This window comes from Leopardus geoffroyi, chromosome C1 (genome assembly GCF_018350155.1).
Source record: "Leopardus geoffroyi isolate Oge1 chromosome C1, O.geoffroyi_Oge1_pat1.0, whole genome shotgun sequence".
NCBI lineage: Eukaryota > Metazoa > Chordata > Mammalia > Carnivora > Felidae > Leopardus > Leopardus geoffroyi.
Genome location: NC_059328.1, coordinates 124,256,984 through 124,279,884, shown reverse-complemented (window position 1 = coordinate 124,279,884; position 22,901 = coordinate 124,256,984). Strand labels below are relative to the sequence as shown.

Sequence of the window (22,901 nt, the reverse complement as noted above, 5' to 3'; positions counted from 1 at the left end):
AACACACACACTAGCAAGTGATGTCCTGAAGTTTAATTCAAGATGTCTGTGATGTTCCAGAATATTTGGGTTTACTGAATGCTGATATATAAGAGTGTAACTACATTTTAGTGCAAGGATATTTTTCTTTTTTCTTAGCAAGCACAAGTGGGGGGGGGAGAGAGAGAGAGAGAGGGAGGGAGGGAGGGAGGGAGGGAGGGAGAGAATATCTTAAGCTCTTATGCAGGTTCCATGCTCAGTGAGCAGCCTGAAGTGGAGTTCAATCCCATGACCCTGGGATCATGACCTGGGACAAAATGAAGAGTTGGATACTCAACTGACTGAGCCACCCAGGTGCCCCAAACAAGGATATTTTCTATAGAAGAGAATGCCATGTTCTGGCAACAGGTGAAAGGGAAGTTAGGGTTAAAGAATAAGGTGTTCTTGGCCCACCCCATCTGGACCCATCATGCCACCAGCAACCCTGTTTTTCCTACCTTTGAGTGAATTTTTGTGCAAGAATCTGATGATTCAAGTTTGAGCCCTTAGCATTTCAGAACAATAATCAGAGGGACTTCAAGGTTAAAAATCCAAGAGCCCAGTTTCATAAATTATTGAAGGGCGCTGTTAATACTGAGGTAATAAGTCATAAATACCTATTCCCCTAAGCCTCCATGGCAAACAGGGAAACAAAGACACCAGCTGAGGAAAAGCAAGTGACCGTACAGAACCTTCCTGGTTCAGGAAGTTACAAATGAGCAGAGAAGTCCAACCCTAAAGTGAAGCTAAAGTAAAACTAACAATTGGCCTCATACATTATGGGTTGGTTACTTGCTTGTTATAATTAAGTTGGCATCAAGTGGTTAACAGCCTTGAAAATTAAACTCAACCAAAAAAACTTTTGAAAAGGGTAATCAAAGGTTTCTGAATAATGAAGTTAACACATCCCTGTTATAAGGAAAAAGAATGTTCCTGTGGCATCTTGTTTCATGTCTATTTTCTGGTGTTGGTGGTGCTTGTTTTAACAGACATGTTTATTTTTACCCTCGGGGTCACTGCAGCTCCTTAACATTACTGTCAATTTCTGGTCCTAGCAGTATGGTTAAGATGGACTTGGCATCAGTTTGGAGGTGCAATGTGGAACTTGGCACTTCCCTTGTTTTTGAATTTTGAGTTTTTTGGGGGTTTTTGAGGGTTTTTTGTTTTTTGGGTTTTTTGTTTTTGTTTTTGTGTTTTTTTTTTTGTTTTTTTTTTTTTTGTTTTTTTTTTTTTGCCTTTTAAAATGGGTTGTTCGTATTCTTATTTGGTTCCTGTGGCCATCTGTAGCTCAAATGGAGGGGCTTCTTTGGCTTTTAAAATATTCACATCCCTGGCAAAGGAAAAGTAATTAAGAGCCAGAACACAAAACTGTCCAGAGAAGAACTCCCTTCTGGGTTTTCTCCCTTCTTTATGCCTGATAAATGGTGTCCATCATGGCAGTAACAAGGCACAAATATAGATAAGCCTCTTCTTCCTGAGATGTTCCCATTAGAATGCAGACACTGTCAAAACTCCTCACATGGTGTTCTTTAAGAGAAAAAAAAAATACTTGGGAACAGATCGAAGATCTTTTTTCTCACAGTTTCTTTCAAAGCTCAGTGAAAATGCATATAGTTCATTCCAATTACCCGTTTCCAAGCATTTTTCTTTGAGGAGCTCTTCCTAGTTCTGCATAGAATATTTATTGTGATGTAATCATAACTCTGGTGCAGTAAGTGTTGGTTATTCTTTGGGTAGAGGAAGATTAGTCTCACTCCCAGACGGGCATTCACACAAGTAGCAGTTTACCGTAGAAGTTGACTTTAAAACTAAATTGTACAACGTGGGGTGAAAGTAATGGACTTTTAAAGGCTCTGTTGAGAAATTTCCATCTTTATACCAGCAAAGAAGGCAGACACAAAGGAAACTGTTGGAAAAGATAAATGCACTGTGGTCCGTAAAAAGGAAGGAACACATGCTTTATGCCTCTATTTAATTGACTGTTGGGGCAGAGACTAAAGTGAGAAAACCAGAAAAATAGCTCATTTTAAAAACCTCTTTAGAGCCAGTGTGTCCTAACAGGACTGTAGTCCCATACTCTATGGGATGGGTCAAATTCCCACGTACATCTGTGTGTGGGTGTGTGTGTGTGGGTGTATGTGTGTGGGTGGGAGTGGGTTGGGGGTATGATGGTCTTGATCCTCTTTTTGCCCCAGTGCAGCTCAACTCACCCAGCAAAAAACAATGTTAAGTCATTACTGTTTATGATTTTCAGAGTCCAGAGTCTATTTGGAATAGAAGATTAGTTGGAAAATGCTTCCCAACTTCAGAGAGAATCATGGCTACAGACCTAGGTCCTAGGATACCATGTAGACTGGGGCACATGGAACCTGGCAGGGTCTAGAGAGTGCCCACTGGTTATCAGCCTTTCTTCTTACCCAGGTTCTGAGCATACTGAGAAATAAAACAGGGAACAGGGCAGATGAGGGCAAAAATATCACCATAGTAACTGAGAAAGACTAAGTTGAAGGGAATAGCTTTGGGGTGAATGTCAAATGGGCTTCCAAATGAGCTGGTCTACCCAGTCCGTAAAGGCCAAAGAGGGGAAGTTTCTTGTCCTGAGGAGCATGGCAGAACACCTATTTGCTATAAGCCATTCACTCCCAAGAAGGAAAAGAAAGCAGATGAACAATGTGTGTCTGCTTTATTCTTCCCAAATTAACCAATCAGGTCACTCCTTTGAGGATGAGGGACTAGAGGTTGAGAGAGGCCCAGAGTACCCTTAGTTCCCTTTGTGTGGAAAGAAACAGATGGGCAAAAAAACATTCCCCCAGTAATCTTCCTTGAAGTCCACCCTTCCCCCGACCCCAAAAAATAGTCACTTCAGGATTCTCCAAGATCTTTGAGGCAAGAGTGGAGTAGTTAAGTGGCACAGATGTTTGGGGCTGCATGGGTCACGTGTTGGTCATCAGCATGGGCAGTGACTGGGGATGTTACACTGCAGCTTGTGTTTGGGTCGTACATAGAAAAGTGATACAGACTTGACCCTCACTCATAGTCATGTCTTTTATTTTAAAAATTTTATTTGAAATAATGTGCCACAGAAAAGCTGCGAAATAGTACAGACTTTATATATACTCTTCACCTAGTTTCCGCTAATGTTGATTAACTTGCATACCTACAGTATAATGACCAAAACCAAGAAATTAACATTGGTCCAACACTATTAACCCATGGTTTGTTTTTGGATTTCACCAGGTTTTCCTTTTTCTGTTCCAGGATCCTATCTGGGATCACGTATTGCATTTCATTGTCATGCCTCCTTGGTCTCGGCTAGTCTCCCAACAATTCCTCATTCTTTCTTTGTCTTTTGTGATGCTGGCACTTTTGAAGAGGACCCGTCAGCTTTTTGTATACTGTCCCTCAATTTGGGTTGGTCTGATGTTTTCTGATGGTTAGATTGTGGAAGACTACTTGGAAGTGATGTGCTATCATTTTTCAGTAGCATTATATCAAGAGGTGCATGATGTCAGCATGTCTTATGACTAGTGATGTTAACTTTGATCGCTTAATTAAGATGGTGTCTGCTGGGCTTCCCCACAAATGACTGTTTTTCTCTTTGTAATTAATAGATAACTTGAAGGAAATTCTTTGAAACTATACGGATATCTTGTTTCTCCTCAAACTTTGTTCACTAATATCAGCACCTGTTGGTATATCTCTCCCTTACTGTGGAAGTTATTCCTGTGGTGTTCTAAAATTTCTATTCTTCTGCAAAATTTCTTCTGACTTTATTATTTGGAATCTTTCTGTAATATATAGCTGTCCCTGCTCCTCCAAATGTTTATTTAATCATTTATTTATTTGTATAAAGGTGAACTGGTGGATATTTACTTCATGCTGTGGGTTCTAATCCAGTACTGTTGTTAATTTTGTTGCTCAGATTGCCCTAGCTGTCCCCTGGGAGACTGACTTCTGTGTCCTTTCAGCATGCCCCATCTTTTTTTGAAGACTTCCTTATTTTTGGGCACCACAAGATAAGATACTCCAGACTCATCTTAATTTTCCCTCTCTCAGCCTTGTTTATCACTTCTCCATGGTAGTTGTGTATTTTCAATGAAAAACAAGGGGTGCCTGGGTGTCTCAGTCAGTTGAGCATCCAACTCTTGATATGGGCTCAGGTCATGATCCCAGGGTCGTGGGATCAAGCCCTACACTGGACTCTGTGGTAAGCGTGGAGCCTGCTTAAGATTCTCTCCTTCTGTCTCTACCCCTTCCACCTGCTCACATGCGCGCACTCTCTCTCTCTCTAAAATAAATTTTAAAAAACCACCTCAAGGGGCGCCTGGGTGGCGCAGTCGGTTAAGCGTCTGACTTCAGCCAGGTCACGATCTCGCGGTTTGTGAGTTCAAGCCCCGCGTCGGGCTCTGGGCTGATGGCTCAGAGCCTGGAGCCTGTTTCCGATTCTATGTCTCCCTCTCTCTCTGCCCCTCCCCCGTTCATGCTCTGTCTCTCTCTGTCCCAAAAATAAATAAACGTTGAAAAAAAAAAATTTAAAAAAAAAAAAAAAAAAAACACCTCAAGTCAAGGACTTTGACTTTTTAAAAAAAAAAATTTTAATGTTTTACATATTTTTGAGAGGCAGAGCATGAGCAGCGGAGAGGCAGAGAGAGGGGGAGACGCAAAATCCAAAGTAGGCTCCAGGCTCTGAGCTGTCAGCACAGAGTCCCACATGGGGCTAGAACTCATGAACCACGAGATCATGACCTGAGCCAAAGCTGAAGTTAGACACTTAACTGACTGAGCCACCCAGGTACCCTGGAAGTTGACTTTTCTTAGGTACGTATTATGGACTGACACAGTCATAGGTGCTTTGCAGTCATTGTCACCTTAATCATCACATGTTAGTCTGTTGGGTCAGTACACCTTTCTCCCTTTTCAAAAGTGCAAACAGGCTTAGAGAAGTTTAGTGTGTTATCTCAGTGGTAAGTCTAGTCTAAGCCTGTTGGACTTCAGAGTCAATGTTTTTTCCACCATGCAAAGAATTATTCAGAAGCAAAATGAAACGTGAACATTTTACTTATTCACTTCAGCTTGCCCCACCTTGGTCTGTAAATGAGAAGATTAAGATTTCTTCAAGACCCAGAACTTAATGGAAGAAATTAATGGTAGACCCTGATCTTGCACTTAGGCTAATATTTCTTTACATCTAACGCTGTAATTCTTCTAAGGTGATTTTTATTGGTAAAAAATTAAGTTTAACAATTTCTAACAATTTCAGTTTATTATTGAAACTTCCTTTCCTTGCTTTATGAGGACATACAATTTCCCACTGGGTTTGCCAGCAATGATGAGTTGCCACTCATCTTTGAGCTTAAGTGATCATTTTGGATAGGTCAAGAAATAATACATTACAAAAAAAAAAAAAAAAAAACCTGAACAGGAGCCCCTTGTACTACCAAATGCCTTCCTAGTAAGTAGTGCTGCTTCTTGAACTCCCAAGTTATCTCTTTGGCAATATAAGTTCATTTGAAAATGGTGTTTTCTGAAAGAAAAATCATTATTTTTTTCTTTCAATATATGATGATTTTAAGAAGACTTAGAAAATCATTAAATTCCTGAAAGTACATCTAGAAAAGTATAATTAAACTCATAGAGGAAACAGGTTACCGCATCAATATTTATAATGTGCTTTAAGAGGCACTCTTGGCTTCTTCAAAGCAGAAAATATGGGAGAACAATGGAGCACAGGCAGTATTTTGGATCTACCATGGCTTAAGCAAGGACATCACATGCACTAACTAGGCTTCTTACACAAATAAGGTGGTTTCTGGTTATCTCGCAGCCACTGTAGAAAAAACCCCAAGACCTTGTGACAGAGCATGTCAGAAAATGTTGACTGCTAGGGACAGTTGCACAGATACACTGTGGAAAGTGGGGTCTGCCCAGGGTGGGGTCTGCTCCATTTTGGCTTACATACAACAGAACCACAAGACCTCTAAATGTGAGTTTTGTTTTTTTTGTTTTTGTTTTTGTTTTTTTATTTTTTTTTCAACGTTTATTTATTTTTGGGACAGAGAGAGACAGAGCATGAACGGGGGAGGGGCAGAGAGAGAGGGAGACACGAATCGGAAACAGGCTCCAGGCTCAGAGCCATCAGCCCAGAGCCTGACGCGGGGCTCGAACTCACGGACCGCGAGATCGTGACCTGGCTGAAGTCGGACGCTTAACCGACTGCGCCACCCAGGCACCCCTAAATGTGAGTTTTAATCAATCTGCATCCTGCCACACTGGAAACAGTGTTCTTGTAGTGGTTCTAACTGTGCCCTTTTTTTCCCACTCTTTTTGCCTTCAAGCTGTGCCTATGTCTTCTGTAAGGATGTTTGTGTATGCTGTGAAGAATGTACTTTCTACAGAGACAGTTCAATTAAAAAACATAGTAAAATATGGATATAAAGTTCTCCAAATAGTTTAAAGCCAGCAAAGACCTTTGGTCGAATCTTGAACCCAAAGATCCTTTCTGACATTCTTCAAAAAGCAAATGTTCCAGGGATGCCTGGGTGGTTCAGTCAGTTAAGTGTCTGACTTTGGCTTAGGTCATGATCTCACAGTTCATGGGTTCAAGATCCACATCAGGCCCTGTGCGGACAGTGTGGAGCCTTCTCAGTATTCTCTCTTTCCCTCTCTCTCTGCCCCTCCCCTGCTTGAGTTCTCTCTCAAATAAATAAACTTAAAAAAAAAAAAAAGGTAAATGTTCCAAACTGGGGGTTGTATTTCTTATAGAACTAGAGAGGAAAGACCAGGTGAAAGGGATAGGTGTTATTAGGTAAAGGTGATTGGATTTTGATAGAACAGAGGTAAGCAAACTCTGACCCTTGGACCAAATCTAGCCCTATACTTGTGTTATGAACTGAACTGTCCTCCCAGCCCCCACCAAATTTATATATTGCAGTCCTGACCCTCAGTGTGGTTGCAGTTGGAGACGGGGCCTTTGAGAATAATTAGGGTTAGATGAGGTCCAAGGGTATGGCTTCCAATGGGATTGACCTCTTTATAGGGGAGGGAGAGATATGGACAGGAAGGTCCCTATTAGGACACAGCTGACTCTAAGCCAGGGAAGTGTTCTTACCAGAAGCTTAATTTTTGCCAGCACCTTGGTCTTAGCCTTCTAGCCTCCAGACTCCAGCAAAATTTCTGTTGTTTAAGCCACACAACCTGGGATATTTTTTTGTGACAGCCCAAGTGGACTACTGTGGCCGATTTCTATAAAGGAAACTTTATTGGAACACAGCCACCCCCATATGTTGTGCATTATCTTTGGCAGCCTCCATGATAAAATATCAGAATCAAGTAGTTGCGATGGAGACTATTTAGCCTCAAAAGCCAAAATGTTTACTATCTAGCCTGTCACAGAAGAAGTGTACCAACCCCTGGGTAGAAACTTACCATGTACAGTGTTGCTTTTAAACAGAAAAAGCCACCCCAGTGGGATATGAATGGGCCAAAGGGAAGAAAGAAAAACCCCTACTGACAGGTACTCAAACTAGCCCTGGCCTGATCACCTCCAGGAGTGTTTTGGTCTTCTAAGCTGGTCATTTCACACCCAAGCTAAGTGGTTGACAGTGAACATTCCCACCTTCAATCGTTGAAGTCCTTGGAGAGCAGGCAGAGGAGCCTGTCCTCAAATGAGGCTGATAGGACAGACCTATTGTGACAGGGAGGTAGCAATGGACCAAATGTGGTCCAGGAGAAGAGTGGAAAGCAGTGAAGAAAAACTGGCTCGTCTCTCCTTCTCCATGGCCGTAGATCATCAGAGTTGTCACAGCCTTCACCGTGCAGGGCAGAGCAGGGGCTGGCCTGTAACGCCGAATGAAATCTTTGCAGGTAGTGAAAGCCTTCTCCCTGGATAAATTGTTTTGTGCATTTAGAACCTACATGTGCCCGCTCCCTCCCCAAAGTGGCAGTTGGGAAGTTTCGGCCACCTGTGTCTGAATCATCCGGGGTTGGTTCTAGGAATCTGTATTTAAAGAATGCCCAGGTAACTCTCCTGCACAACGATGTCTGAGAAACACTGCTTGGGCAGTTTTTACCTGCTGGGGTTCTAGAACTTTCCAGGTCCCATCTGGAGAGCGGGTGCATGTTATAACAGGCCCCTTAGTGAAGTGCACAGGAAAGAACCTCGAGGAAGGAGAGTTTGGGCCAAAGGTATCGCCACACCAGTGATTTAGCCCATTAAAGATTTTTGCACCGTGTGCCACCAGCCAGGTCAGCCTAGAGACTTCCAGGTCAGAATGCCAGCCTCGGAGCCATGGTGTAACTCTCCCTGATGTTGTGTTCCTAAGCCCTGACCGCTTCTGGGCTGATGTCAACCAGAGTTGTTCCAGGTGCCTTTTATTCTGCCTGCTCCATCTGTGGTGACCCAGCTGTGTTAGGGGCAGGCAGAAAGAGCTGGACTCAAGCAAAGAGAAAACACCATCTTTCTTCTTCTCCCTGTATAATCAATAATTCAACCCTGTAAAGCCCGCCCGATGCCTGATGGAATGCCTGCTGCAAAGAAGACGACAGGGGCCATCCAGCATCCACACTAACTTCTAATGCTTCTTTCTTTCGTTCTTTCTCCCTGCTGCCCCGTCTCCTGATCTGCCTTTGGTTTTTCTTGATCTGAATGCAAACTGAGCATGTTGGCTAAAATGTGACCCAAATATAGTCCAAGAGGAATGGAGACAGAATGGGAAAAGGAGCCAGTGATTTTCAATGATGGAGCAGATCAGTAATTACTGAAGTCGCTATCCCCTCTGAGGGATGTACCGTGGTGTGCATAAATTCAATAAGTAGCCACTTCTGTGAATTAAGGGTTCAAATTAGAAAACACACCATGGACAGATAATAACAATAAAAATAGCAACAGCAAACGCTTATATAGCACCTACTTTGTGCCAGGAACTTTTTCCAAGTTCCTTAACTTGGAAAGATCGTTTCTAGTGTCTGTAAAACAGGGAGGACACGTGGTGGTACTGAAATGTGTTCATACCATCTATTTGGATGCATTTCCTCCCACTTTACATTTAATTCCAGTGTGTAGAGCACATATGATCTAATCCCTTTTCCCCTGTTTCCATGTTTTATGATTTCAGCCTAACTCTTGCAAGCTTGATTTCCTTCAAAGTCTAATTTCACTAGTCCCAGGAAATAGGTACCATTGCTACAGTGGAATGAATTTCCCTGGAAGTAACCTCAGTATTTTATTTTACCTTTCCTTCATTCCTCTCCATGGCTATCATTATCCTAAATAAGGCAGATTAATACAACTGACTTACTCCAGGAGAACAATTTGTGGTATTTTGAAAGCCAGTATAACCACCCATCTAAATCCAAGAGTTCCCCTCCCAGGAGGCCATCACCCCTCGAAAGACTTAAAGAGGATTAACGTGTTAAGTGCTGGGGCTCTTGTTCAATTTGGTGATAGTGGGTGGTATGTTCCATAAGTACACTTCTGGTCCGCAGATGGGAGCTGTGAGAAATGACTTGGCACAGGCAGGACACGTCCCTGTGTCCCTGCAGGGTGGGATGGCTGGGAGCAGGCCCAAACTGGGATTAGCCCAGCCGTGGGTGATGGACAGCACTTCATCACCCTGCCGAGCCTGCCAGCTCTGGGTCTGAAAGCCCATTACCAAGGCATTGCCTTTCACACAGGCCTGTTTCAAGCAAGGCCTGTGGGTTTGTGCTAGCTTTCTGTAACCTCTGTTATCCAGGCCCCACCAGCCTAAGAATAAAATTTGGGGTTGCTACTAGTCAGAAAAGTACCCACTATCATGGGGCCTCTGGGCCCCCTTTAAATGATCCTTTTTCCTTCTGTGTTCTCCCCTTTTCCCCTTCATTCCCTTATTCATTCAGTATTTTTTGAGCCATTTAGGTATCAAGCAGTGCTCTAATTACTAGAGCTACATTCTATTAAAAACGATTTGATAGTAAAAACATGTAGAACATTAGAAGTGATTAAAAGAAAGGTCATATGGGGAAGGAGCATCCCTCAGCTATTTGGGGAAGTGTCCAAAAGGTGACTCGCTGCTGCTTTTATTTATTTTTTAATGTTTATTTATTTTTGAGAGAGAGTATAAGTGGGGGAGAGGCAGAGAGAGAGGGAGACACAGAATCTGAATCAGGCTCCCGGTTCCACGCTATCAGCACAGAGCCCGATGCGGAGCTCAAACCCACGAACTGTGATATCATGACCTGAACAGAAGTCAGACGTTTAACCGACTGAGCCACCCAGGTGCCCTCACTGCTGCTTTTAGACACTGCCATCTCCTGCTGTGGGTGGCTGCTGTGGGCTGTAGGGCATTCGCAAAGGTGCAGGTGAACCAAACCCATGACCATCTATACCTACCATTTCTTGCCCACGGTGCTGCTGAAGCCACACAGAACCGTGGCCATATTGATGGCACCTGCCTGAGGTTCTAGGGAAGCCCCAAGGCCATGAGGGCTGTATTGTGGTGCAGTGGTATGGACCCTTGTCTGCCCTCCTGGAGCCATGTGCTGCTGTGTACTTCAAGCTCAGGTCAGTCAAGTGGCTTACTCCGTGTATAATTTCCATGTCCATTAATTTGTCATTACTGATACAGTCTACAAACATATTCCCTCTGTACAGCATTAAAATATCACAAATGAAGCACAAGTGCTTCCTGACTGTGGCCCATTTCTAAAAGGATAACTACTTCTCAGTGTATAGCCTTATGGCCCCTTGTCTCTGACATAAACTCACACACATAGCACACACTGCAAGAGCACACATTGTATTACTTTTTTTTACATAAATCGTACATGTATATCATTTGGAAATTCATTTTTCTACTTACTGAAAACCACATCAGTATATGGAGTGATTCAGTCAGTATAATGAGCCAGATAAGTACAGAATTCTGCACATGACCTTAAACTGGTGTTTAACATCCCACAGTATAAGTGCATCCTTTTCCTCCTAAGGGTGTGCACGTGCGAAAGTGTGTATTGTTTTGAAGGGTAAATGCTGAGAAATGCCACTGTTCGATTTGAACATTTCAAATTAGTGTAGATCCTTCCAAATTGCTGTTCTCCTCCAGCAGCCACGAGAGTGCACTTTATGGTTTCCCTGCAGCCTCTAACTCTCTGGGGCCAAGACCCGAGCTCCTGGGGACTGGGTTCAAGGGAAAATGAAAAGACAGACACGAGTGAGTACCTCTGCCCAGTGACCCCGAGACTTAGGTTTGGGGCCAAGTTTTCATGGCTCTCTTCGTAAGGGTGTGTTTATTCCCAGAAGCCCTCTGGTGGACACAGACAGGAAGGGATTTGTGCCAGACACAAAGAGAAGGCATCTAATAAAATGATTCTTTGGGGCGTAATTTATTTCAGGAGGTTAAAAAATATATGTGCTTCATTTGCATTGTTCTGATTATAAATGATTAAAACTAGCTGTACAGGGTTTTTTTTTTCTAACCCTATCCCATGGCCACCCAGTACCCCTCCCCAGAGCAACCAATATTAGTATATGTGCTGCTAAAGTGAGCACCAGAGACAACCACTATTGCCTTTTTCTTGTGTATTCTTCCAATAATATGAGTATGTATGCAAATTGTATATATGTGTATGTACTATTTGCCATTTGTGCCCATGATAATTTTCAGTATTTACTCTGGTGTCATGTTTTATTTTTTCATTAAAAAAATATATCATGGAGCTTATTCCTCCTCCTCTTACAGCCGTGTAGCATTCCATCGTGTGGATGAGCTTCCGGCGTTTATCAGGACCCTAGTGGTGGATAGTGTGATTGTCCTTTTCTTTTTTCTTTTTTTGCTGTTGCAAATCCCTCTGATATTAATAACCCCATATATAGTCATTTTGCATGTGTGTGAATTTGTATATGTAACTTAAACTCATAAAACTGGAATTGCTTGGTCAAATTTCATAATATCGATAGATACCATAATATTGCATTCGTGGAATTTATATCTATTTACTCTCTCAACTGACAGTGTGGAAAGGGGCCTATTTCCCAAGACTCATGGCTATATGGTGATCAACTTCTGATCCTTGCCCGAGTGATAAATAATAATGGTACAGTAAAATCTCGTATTGCAAGTAACTTGTTCTGCGAGTGTTCTGCAAGATGAGCAAACATTTTTAGCAAATTTTAACTTGATAAATGAGCGATGCCTAGCAATACAAGTGGTACGTGATGCCAAATGTCACATGACCACAACAAGACAATGGGTTTTTTTCTGTCTCTCTAGCACACGTGTGCGCACTCTCTCTCTGTGTCTCTTGTGCGTGCTCTCTCTCTCTCTCTCTCTCTCTCTCTCTCTCTCTCTCTGTGTCTCTTGCTGTGGGAATGTGGGTGATTGTTTCCCATTCTCAGATGCTCAGCCTCAGGCCGCGGTGTTTGGCAGAAATCAGTGATTTTTCAGAACGTTGGAAGGTGCCCACAACTGGCACTGGTGTATTTTTTGTCACTTCAAAGCACCTGTGGACAGTTCTTGCTTTTCCATACAAGGGTAAGCTTAGGAATGCTTTGTTTCATTCTAGGTAAAGCTGCCTGCACATACAGTCCCTTTTCTCTGCCCCATTATTGCCAGTAGCATCAAATATAGTGTATGACAACAGCTTTTTAATACTGTACTGTAGTCAGCATCCGTGCAAGTGTACACAGTGGCCCCCATGCAGAAAAAGGTTGAAAGGAAAAGCGGTAAGAGGAGATGATTACAGTGGAAGTTAAGAAAGAAATCATCGAGAAGGATGAATGAGGTATGCAAGTGGCCAAAATTGCAAGATTTTATGAGAAGTCGATGTCTGCATCTCCTATACAGAGGAGGAGGAAAAGGTGGAGGAATCCCTCTCCTCAAATGAGATTAGGGAGATGTGGAAAATGTGGAAAACAGTGCAAAACGTTGTAGAAAAGCAACACCCAAATAAGGCTGTAGCAGTGCAAGCAATGAATTTCTTTAACGACAATCCTCAAAAGGAGGCAAGAGCAAGTGTCACTGAATAGGTTCTTTGTTGCACGAAAAGAAAAAGATTCCATTGAGCCAATAGATAGCAGTGATTCCGTTGGTGATAGTGAAAATTGTCCTACACAATAACCCTCCTCTCTTGTCTCCCTCACACCAGCCACAAAGATTTTCAACAATCAGTGCAGGTTAATTTATTTTTCTGTGTATTTTGCATTTTCTTTATTTTGTATTCTATTACAGTATTGTAATCATTTTTATATGAATATTTTGGGGTTGTGGAATGCATCATCTGAATTTCCATTATTCTTATGCAGGAATTCGCTTTGATATACAAGTGCTTTGGATTACAAGCATGTTCCTGGAATGAATTATGCTCGCAAACCAAGGTTTTACTGTATCTCAATGTAGCTTTAATTTGTGTTTCTTTTTATGGAGTGAGAGTAAATCTCTTTTTATTGTTTCAAAGTTCACTTTATTTTCTTTTCTGTAAACTTTTGATTTGCTTTTCCCATTGTTCTAATGGTTTCTTTTTTATTCCTTACTGATTTCTAGGACTTTTTACATATTAAGTAATTTTGCTCTTTGTGATTTGAGTTGCAATTATTTTCCCAATATTTCACTTTTTAGTGATTTTACTAGACGGAATTATTTTTTAAGCAAGACTTTTATTTTCCCTGTTCTGTATCGATAGCACTCTTTTGGATATAAGCACTCTATTTATAGACTGAAATAAAAAATAATGATAAGGAAACAACTTATATACTTTTCAGGAGAAAAATGTAGTGTCTTATGGACTCTCCTAGAACGTGAAATATCACTGAATCATGCTCTTTTTAAAATGATATGTTAAATCAAGTGCCCATAAGAACAAATTTTCCTGCAGTTTACCTCTGGTATCAGTTTATCTCCGGTATCAGTTTATCTCCCGTACCTTTGTTATACATTTATTAATGAAAGAAATTTGTTATTTTACTTCAGGGAATTGCTCACTGATGGTATTTTCTCTTCTTTTTTTTTTTTTTTTTTTTTTTTTTTTTTTTTTTTTTTTTAGTAATTTGCTTTTTACTTTTTGTATTTTTTTAAAGTTTTTATTTAAATGCTAGTTAATTACCATGCAGTGTAAGATTAGTTTCAGGTGTATAATATAGGGATTCAGCACTTTGATAGAACACCGGATGCCCATCACAGCAAGTGCACTTCTTAATCCCCATCACCTGTTTTACTCCTCCCACCCACCCATCTCCGCTCTGGTAACCATCAGTTTGTTCTCTATCATTAAGAGTCTGGTTCTTGGTTTGCTTCCCTTTCTTTTTTTCCTCCCTGTGCTCAGTTGTTTTGTTTCTCAAATTCCACATATGAGTGAAATTATATGGTATTTGTCTTTCTCTGACTTATTTGGTTCAGTATAATACTCTTTAGCTCCAAACACATCATTGCAAGTGACAATGGCTAATGGCTATTATGGCTAATGGCTATTAGCTTTATGGCTAATATTCCATCACACACACACACACACACACACACACACACACACACCACAACTTCTTTATCCATTCATCAGTTGATGGATACTTGCACTGTTTCCATAATTTGGCTATTATAGGTAATACTGCTATAAACAAAGGGGTACGTGTATCCATTTGAACTACTATTTTTTATACTTAAGGTAAATATCTAGTAGTGCAATTGCTGGATCATAGGGTAGTTCTATTTTTAAACTTTTGAGGAACCTCCATACTGTTTTCCAGAGTGGCTACACCAGTTTGCTTTCCCACCAACAATGCAAGAGGGTTCTCCTTTCTCCGCAGCCTCATCAGCACCTGTTGTTTTTTGTGTTGTTAGTTTTAGCTATTCTGACAGGTGTGAGGTGATGGTAGCTCATTGTAGTTTTGATTTGCATTTCCCTGATGATGGGTGATGTTAAACATCTTTTCATGTGTCTGTTGGCCATCTGGATATCTTCTTTGGAAAAAATGTGTATTCATGTCTTCTGCCCATTTCTTAACTGGATTATTTGGCTTGGGGTGTTTTAAGTTCATTATGTATTTTGGATACTAACCCTTTATTAGATATGTCATTTACAAATATCTTCTCCCATGTCGCAGGTTGCTTTTTAGTTTTGTTGATTATTTCCTTTCTGTGCAGAAGGTTTTGATTTTGATGAAGCCCCAATAGTTTATTTTTGCTTTTGTTTCCCTTGGCTCTAGAGACATGTCTAGAAAGAAGTTGCTATGGCCAGAGAAGTTACTGCCTGTGTTGTCCTCTAGGATTTTTATGATTTCAGGCCTCACATTTAGGTCTTTAATCAATTTTGAATTTATTTTTGTGTACCATGTAAGAAAGTGGTCCAGTTGCATTATTTTGCATGTAGCTGTCCAGTTTTCCATGCACCATTTGTTAGATTGCCTCTTTCCCATTGAATATTCTTTCCCGCTTTGTCAAAGATTAATAGATCATATGGTTATGGATTCATTCCTGGGTTTTCTATTCTGTTCCATTGATCTATTTGTCTATTTTTTGTGCCAGTACCATACTTATAGCTTGATCACTATAGCTTTGTACTACAACTTGGAAGTCTAGAATTGTGATGTCTCCAGCTTTTCTTTTCTTTTTCAAGGTTGCTTTGGCTATTCAGGGGCCTTTTGTGGTTCCATACCAATTTTAAGATTGCTTGTTCTATCTCTGAATTTTTAAAATTTTTGCACAATTTAATTCATTAATCTTTTCTTTAATGGTTTCTGAGTGTGCATCATAGAATAGCCTTGACTACTCTTAAATGACAAATCTCACAGGTCCCAAAGTGGTTTTTAGTACTTTTATGATTTTTTTCAACATTTACATCTTAGAGCCACTTGGAATTTATCCTGATAAGCTGTGAGTGATGGCACTGGTAAATACTTTTAGGCTGTAGTCTGACCCTCCACACTTAGCAACCTACCTATTTCCTTTCAGCCTGATTACTATTCCTTATGCCTACCCCTTGCCTCTGCAGAATTTTTCCCGTGGTTTTCTTAACCACTTCCATCATCACACGTCACCCTGACTTCCTCACATCTAAACTCAGGGACATTTACTTAAAGCTCCATAGCTGCTTGTGTGATGTCTAGTCACACACTCCTTGTAGGGAAATTCTCAGCATTCCCCAAGACCACTTCCTGTTTGTCCCCAGCCCTCTTCCCCATCCTATCCTCCCTGCTGTAGAGCCTAGAATGGAACTGGAAACCTCCTCTTTCTCTGAGACTCTGAGGTTTGTTTTTCTCTTCTTTGAAGATTATAAACCAGCACCACTTCTGTCCCAGCCTCACCACGCAGCTCCGTCCCCAGGTTCTCAAAGGCAGTTTTAGCCGGACATTTCTACTGCTTTGATTTTAAAAAGATGAGTAAAGTGCCTATTTTCTCAAAGTTCTTTTTAATCTTGAACTTGCCCATTCCTACTAGTATAACACCTCCTACTCCTTCCTCTACCTCTGCCAACAGTTGAGTATTAGAGCATCATTTCTTTGTTCTTGAAAACTCCAAAGCCAGGGTCTTAATACCCCCATGTCAGCTGCTTGCCCATCAGTTACTTTTGATGTCTGTTAGCTCCAAATTTCCTTTCATCTGGTTAGAAATCTTTTTAATCACCTCTGATTTCACCCACAGTATCTCTAGCTGTAGTCTCCAGGACTTAGACTCCACTGTGGGAGGCTCACAGTGGTCTATGAACAGGGCAGCTGCTCTGAACCTCGTGGATCATGGGCAGATCATTCCAGACTCTCTTTACTCCTCATGGTGCCCTGGCTTGGAGTGGCCACCCATTCAATTAACATGCCTTTCTTGCATCAGACCCATTTTCTGTTTTCCCTCTCTCTGTGAGGTAAATACATCTTTGAGGGGGTGGGTGGGTGGAGCTTACAACTTTTCCCTTCCTAGAGTCTTTTTTGTGGTATCTATTCATGAACTACCTTCTTAAGGGCTTTCACCTGGCCATATATCTGCACCCCCCCCCCCACTACACACACACACACACACACACACACACACACACACACACACTTGCCTTACAAAGATAAATGGCTTCTAACTAAAGATGTGAGGGTATCAGCAAAAGTACAGATTGTGGTTCTGTTGGTACATCTCTTTGTAACTTCAGGCATTATTTTTCCAGGGTTTTGAAAAAATATATTTTTTATTAAGGTATAATTTATATTTAACATTATTAGTTTCAGGTGGACAACATAATGATTCAATATTTGTATATCACGAAATGATCACAATAGTTAAGTCTAGTTAACATGTATCACCATATATAGTTGTAGGCTTTTGTCTTGTGATGAGAACATTTTAAGGGGGGGCGGGGGTGGAGAGAGCATGAGTGGGGGAGAGAGGTGGAGGGAGGGGAGGGTGAGAGATGGAGAGAGGGAGGGTGAGAGAGAGAGAGAGAGAGAGAGAATGAATGAATGAATATCTTAAGCAGGTTCTATGCTCAGTGCAGAGTCCAGTACGGGGCTTGATTCCATGACCCTGGGATCATGACCTGAGCCTAAATTAAGAATCAGATGCTCAACCAACTCAGCCACCCAGGTGCCCCATCTTGTGATGAGAACCTTTAAGATACATTCTCTTGGCAACTACCAAACAGACAATACAGTATTATTAACTAGTCACCATGCTGTACATTACATCCCTGTGACTTATTTTATAACTAGAAGTCTATACTTTTTGACTCCCTTCACCCATCTCACCCACCTACCACATCCCATCTCTAGCCACCAGTAATTTGTACTCTGTATCTATGACTTTGGTTTTCTTTTGTTTTTAGATTCCACATATAAGTAAGATCATATGGTATTTGCCTTTCTCTGTCATTTTTCACTTAGCATAACATCCTGAAGGCCCATTCATGTTGTCACAAATGGCAAGACTTTGTTCTTTTTTATGGCTGAATAATATTCCATTGTAGATATGTGACATTTTATCTACTCATTTGTTGATGGACATTTAAGTTGTTTTCATTTATTAACTATTGTAAATAATCTTTCAATTAACATAGGGATGCATATATCTATTCAAAATAGTATTTGTGTTCTCTTCAAATAAATACAAGTAGAACTGCCTAATCATATGGTATGTCTTTTTTTTAATGTTTTTGAGGACATTCCATACTATATGTATAGTGGCTGCACATGTTTACATTCCCACCAACATCGCACAAGAGTTTCCTTTCCCAAAATTTTCACACTTATGATTAGTAATAACCAACCTAACAGGTATGAGATGGTATTTCATTATACTTTTGATTTGCATTTCCCTGATGATCAGTGATTTTGAACATCTTTTTATGTACCTATTGGCTACCTATAGGTCTTTGGGAAAATGTCCATTCAGAACCTTTGCATATTTTTTAGTTAGAATGTTTTTTGTACTGTTGAGTTATATGTGTTCTTCATATACTTTGGATAGTAATCCCTTATCAGATATGATTTATAAATTTTTTTCTTCATTCAGTAGGTTGCCTTTTCATTTTGCTGATGGTTTCCTTTGTTGTTCTGAAGTTTTTCAATTTGTTTATTTTTGGTTTTGTAGCCTTTGCTTTTGATGTCAAATATAAAAAAATCCTTATGAAGACCAGTGTCAGGGAGCTTACCTCCCGTGATTTCTTCTAGGAGTTGTATGGTTTTGGGTCTTACGTTCAAGCCTTTAATCCTTTTTGAGTTAATGTTTGTCTTTGGTGTTAGATACTGATCCAGTTACACCAGCATCATTTATTAAAGAGATTGTTTTTTCCCCATTGTATATTTTTGACTCTTATTTGGTCTGTAATTGTTCATAGTTGTCTCTTAGGATCCTTGGGGTTTCAGTTATAATGTCTCCTCTTTCATTTCTGATTTCATTTACTTGAATCCTCTTTTTCCTGGGTGTATCTAGCTAAAGGTATGCCAATTTTATCTTTTCAAAGAACCAACTCCTAGTTTATTTATTCTATTCTATTGTTTTTCTGTTCTCTATTTCATTTATTTCTGCTTTAATCTTTATTATTTCCTTTCTTCTGCTAACTTTGAACTCAGTTCTATTTTTAGTTCCTTGAGGTGTAAGGTAAGGTTGAGATTTTCCTTATTTCTTGAAGTAGGCATTTATCACTGTGAATTTCCCTCTTAGAATTGCTTTAGCTGTTTTCCAGAAGTTTTGGTGTGATGTGTTTCCATTTTCATTTGTGTAAAGGTATTTTTTAATTTGTCTTGATTTCTTTGTTGACCCACTGATGGTTCAGTAACTTGTTTAATCTCCACATATTTGTGAATTTTCCAGTTGGCTTCTTCTAATTGATCTCTAATTTCATACCACTGTGGTCTGAAAAAAATGCTTGATATGTTTTCAATCTTAAATTTCTTAAGACTTGTTTTTGTGTCCAAACATATGATCTATCTTGGAGAATGTTCCATGTGCAGTTGAGAAGAATGTATATTCTGTTGCTTCCCCCCACACACATTATTACAATATTACTGATGATATTCTCTGTGTTGTACTTCTTTTATTTCTGTGACTTATAACTGGAAGTTTGTGAGTCTTAATCCTTTCCATCTGCTTCACTCATCTCCCACCCACTTCCCCTCTAGCAGCCACAAGTTTGTTTTAAGGGTGTTTTGTTGCAAGTGATTGTTGCCTAGGCTAGGGGAGGACAGGAAAATGGTGCCCACCAGCACATTTGTTCCTGAGAAATCTCCTAAAGATCCCTGCCCCTAGAGCACAAGTTTTCTAAGATTAGTCAAGAAATCTCCTTTACATACACGCCAGGTGCTTTTCAACTACTGTTTCTGTGCTGTGTCTCAGGCCAGTTTATCTGGCCATCTCTTTCTGGGTGGGGACTTTCTTTCCTATTTCCATCTGGTTCTCCCAGAATTTAGCCCTACTGATTTTCAAAGCCAGACGTTGTGGGGACTTGTCTTCCTAGTGCAAATCCTCAGGGCTAGGGCTACCCATTGTGATCCCCTCACTCCTCTGTGCTTGTGATGTCTCTCTGATTTGTGGTTATTTGCTCCAGGGTTTTGCTTTTCAACTGCATCTCTATCCCTCCTACCCTTATCCCATGTGCCCTTTTCTCTGTGAGGAGTTGTGGAAGATCTGTTCTGCTAGCCTGCAGGTAATTTTCAGTTAGTTATATAGATGTAGTTATTGCTTTGGTATAGCTGTGGAATGAGGTGAGCTCAGGAACCTCCTACTAGTAGTGCCATCCTTTCCATCTCCCTTGTTGCTTTCTGATGGATGTAAGTAACACTGAACCAGATGGAACGTTCTGTATATGTTAAGGCCTAGGTTTCCTTGTTGATTTTCTGTCTGGATGATTAATGTAAATGGGATATTAAAGTCCCCAAGTATTATTGTACTATTTCTCCTTTAGGTCTATTAATATTTGCTTTACATATTTAGGTGCTTCTATGGTCGGTGCATACTTCTTTACAAATGTTCTGTCCTTTTGCTGGATTGACCCCTTGATGTAATGCCCTTCTTTGTCTCTTATTACAGTCTTTGTTTTAAAGCTTATTTTGTATATGCGGATCTGCAATTAGTTGTTATAGGCGGTATATAGATGGGTCTTATTTTGTTGGTGTCGTTTAATGAAGCCACTTATATCTTTTGACTGAAGAATTTAGTATTTGTATCTAAAAATTGTTTTCTGGCAGTTTGGCAGTTTCTTCGTTCCTTCTGTGGCTCTTTTCGTTATTTGATGACTTTCTTTGGTGGTATGCTTACAGTTCTTATCTCTTGTATATCTACTTATAGTTTTTGCTAGGTTGTTACTGAAAGGCTTACATATAACAATTTATATCTGCAACAGTCTACTGTAAGTTGATGAGCTTGAAAGTGTTCTAAAGCTCTACATTTTTACTTTCTCCCCTCCATTTTGTTTTTTTCATTTCACATTTACATCTTTTTTTAGCTTATGTATCCTTTAATTACTAATAATTACTAATTACTAACAACTACTAATAACTACTAACTAGTATTTTTACTACTTTTGTCTTTTAACCTTCATACTAGCTTTATAGGTAATTAATCCACTACCTTTCCTATATATTTATCAGATTTATATCTTTTATATGTTGTCACAAATTAGCACCCTTTCTATTTAGCCTAAAGAAGTCCCTTTAACATTTCTTGTAAGGCTGGTTGAGTGGTGATTAACTCATTTACCTTTTACTTGTCTTGGACACTCTTTCACTTCCAAGTGATCATTTTGCCATGTACTCTTGGAAGTTTTTTTTGTTTTTTTTGTTTTTCTCCTTTTAGCACTTTAAATATATCATGCTTCTCGCTTCAGGCCTGGAAAGTTTCTGCTGAAAAGTCTGTTGATAGTGTAGTTGGAGGTTCCCTTGTACATAAGAAGTTGTTTTTCTCTTGGTGCTTCTAAGTCTCTCCTTGTGTTTAACTTTGACATTTTAATTATAGTGTGTCTCTTTGGGTTCACCTTATTTGCAACTCTCTGGGCTTCTTGGATGTCTCTTTCTTCCCCAGGTTAGAGAAGTTTTCAGCCATTATTTTTTCAAGTAAGTTTTCTGTCCTTGTCTTGTCCTTCTGGGTTTCCTATAAATGAGAATGTTAGCCACTTGATGTGGTCTCTTAGGTCCCTTAAACTACCTCCACCTTTTATTTTTCTTTTTGCTGCTCTAATGGGGTGAGTTCCTCTGCCCTGTCTTTGGGTTCACTGATCCATTCTTCTGCTTCTGCTAGTCTGCTGTTGAAACCCTCTGGTGTTATTTTCAGTTCAGTTATTGTGTTCTTCAGTTCTGTGACTTCTCTTTGAAACTGAGATTTTTCTCTTTGTTGAAGCTCTGTGTTCATCCCTTCTTCACCCAGTTTGGTGAGCCTCTTGAGGAACATTACTTTGAACTCTCTCAGGTAAATTACTTATCTCTGTTTCTGTAAGGCTCTTTCTGAAGTTTTATCTTGGTCTTTTATTTGGAGCATATTCTTCATTTTGATGGACTCTTCTTCGTGTTTCTACAAGCAGCCTATGTTTACTTTAATAGTTCCCAGCAGCTGAGGATGTGCCAAGTCCACTCAGTGTCCTCAAAGGGAAGATCTCAGCACCTAGATTCAGGCTGATTGGAAGCCAGACCTTTATCCACCACCTTTAAGAAATAGAAATATCTGTGTATACATATTAGTCCTGTAGGACCACAAGCATAAGCTCTCCTGGCCAACAGAACAGGTGATCTTGAGGTATCCCCTGGGAGGCAGTCACAAAAATCAGGGCTGTCTTTGTGCATTCATTACCTAATTAACCTTCCTCATCATCATTCCTGAGCCCTATAGAGTTAGGCTTAAAATTAAATACCCAGCCATGTCACTAAGTAAAAATGCAAACTGTAAATCAGCATCTAGGATGTGACACCAGTAACAAATTTGTGTGTGTATGCAGATACACGCTTTATTTTTCCATGGGTATGTATATATATATATATGTATAGAAACAGGCCCAGAAGGAGGCCTTCCAAACTGGCAAGAGTGGTTACCTTTGAGGAGGAACTATCTGGTCAGGGGGCATTTTCACCTGATCTCCCTGGGCTTTTGTTGTTGTTTACAGTGAAAAATATATTATTTCTTTTTAACTTTTACAATTCACTTAAAGGAAGAAAGTTTATTGAAGTTGAACAAGCAAATGACAGTAAAATTTCCTAAAATGGGCAATGGATAGAAAATGTAGAAACTTAGGGAAATCCATAAATGGGCAAAGCCCCATAGCAGGTTTCTTGGAAATCATACAGCACCTCTCTCTCTCTCTCACACACACACACACACCCTCTGTGTGGACTTTATCTTACCTGATAAATCTTACCAGAGCAGCTACTGTCCAGGATTTTCTATCAGTGTTAGAAAATCCATCCTTTCAAATGTACAGTTCTAGAACAAAAATGACTTAAAATTGTATGTTCCAAAGTA

General features: G+C 40.2%; 1 protein-coding gene across 3 annotated transcripts in view; it reads left to right on the top strand.

Moving 5' to 3' along the window:
• LYPD1 (LY6/PLAUR domain containing 1) overlaps positions 1–22,901 on the top strand; it is a 38,534-nt gene that overhangs the window by 13,969 nt on the left and 1,664 nt on the right. The window lies entirely within an intron of this gene.